Source organism: Mus pahari, chromosome 4 (assembly GCF_900095145.1).
Source record: "Mus pahari chromosome 4, PAHARI_EIJ_v1.1, whole genome shotgun sequence".
Taxonomy (NCBI): domain Eukaryota; kingdom Metazoa; phylum Chordata; class Mammalia; order Rodentia; family Muridae; genus Mus; species Mus pahari.
Genome location: NC_034593.1, coordinates 27,918,282 through 27,920,109, shown reverse-complemented (window position 1 = coordinate 27,920,109; position 1,828 = coordinate 27,918,282).

Below are 1,828 nucleotides of genomic sequence, written 5' to 3'. Positions count from 1 at the left end.
GAAAGAAAGAAAGAAAGAAAGAAAGAAAGAAAGAAAGAAAGAAAGAAAGAAAGAAAGAAAGAAGCTGTGAGGGCAGGAGAAAGAATGGAGAGGGAGAAGGAGGAGAAGGAGGAGAAGGAGGAGAAGGAGGAGAAGGAGGAGAAGGGGAGAAACCATCTAAACCTGTGTCAGTACAAGAATGGTTAAACATAGGCATAATTCAATAGATGGTTAAAAACAAAAAGCAGTATAAACAAGAATGGTGTCAGTTAGAGAAAAGGTCCCCAACACATGTCATTAAATAATAAAGGTGTGCTGCAGAACAATCAATTTAATATAATCTCATTATTAAAAATGACACATGAAAATGTGTATAGAATTTGAGGAGTGTCACTACATCATTAACAATGAGTAAGTACATCTGGAAACAGAAGTAAAAATAGAGAGTAATAAAGCAGGAATTGTACTTGTATAAGTATTTTGAACATTTTAAGAATGCAATGACATGCATGGATTTGAAAATCTGTAATGCAATTAATTATCTATATTGTATAGTTTTTTAATGTTGAAATAAAACAAAGTAGCATTCCTATACTTTAAGTTCAGGTTCCCACAGCATTAGACAGGATCATTTTCCATGCTTTTGATAGTTAATATTTCCATAAGGCCCAATGACTCATCAGGTAAATGGATGCTTTAAACACTAGAACCCCAGCACTGGGCTTTTACCCTCTTACCAACTCATTCTTTGTCATTAATCCCTTTAAAAGATTTATGTATGATTGTTGGGCCCACACACATGTATGTGCCATGTGTGAGTACAGTGCCCCCATATGCCAGAAGAAGGTATCTGACTCCCTGAACTTTGAGTTACTGATGGTTGTGAACCACCATATGAATGCCAGTAACCAAACCCAGGTCTTCTGTAGGAATAGTGAGTGCTCTTAGTCATTGAGCCAACTCTACGCCCCACCTTTAATTCTTGGTAATGCGATGGTAGGGGCTTTGTTGTTGTGTTTGTTTGCCTGTTTAGTTGGAGGGCTGGTAGAATTCTCAATTTTCTTTGTTCTGGGATAAAAATCTGGATTGCAGCTTGAAGAGATGAGTTGGTAGAACAGCAAGAATCCTAATAAAATTGGAAATAAATCCTATGGGAAGCAGTCCTACTGCTCTTGGGTCTCATGGCTACAGTCTTCTACTGCCAAGAAGTCTCTACATTAAGATTGTTGCCTATTGGCAGTACATCTATGTCTTTAACACAACAATTTAGTGAATGATATTTGTGTCATCTTGAAATGCATAGGAAAGCCTGTTTTGAAAGGTTATCCTTCATCCCAAACAACTGCCACCTTGGGACTTGCTTGACAAAGATCATCTCAGCTGGGCTAGTTAACTGTTTTAATACCGTCATAGAGAGGTGGAGAAGGTCTCAAGACCCTCACTTGAAAATCTACCTGCTCCCTGTCACCTGTTGTATACACATAATTCTGCCCTAGTTTCATGCAGCCTTGGGTGGGGCTAGAGTACAGATGCTGGGGAAGACTGAGTGGGGAACCATCTATGTACCTATGGAAAAGCCTCATTTCTACAGGATCAAGATTTTCCATTTTTGCCTATTGTGGGAGGAGCACCACATCGCTGTAGTAAGCCCTCACTGGGGCTCTACAAGTAAGTACAATAAACTCATTGGTTCCCCAAGATAAACTTTAGTGGGATCATACCTTGTCTGTCACTGGGACTTTTGCAGAAGGGGTAGCCCAGCTCCAGCACAGCAGGATAAAGGAAGGTGGCAGAAAGCCACTTCTTTTATCCAAATGAGCCAGCACTTGGATTGGAACATCAACTTCTT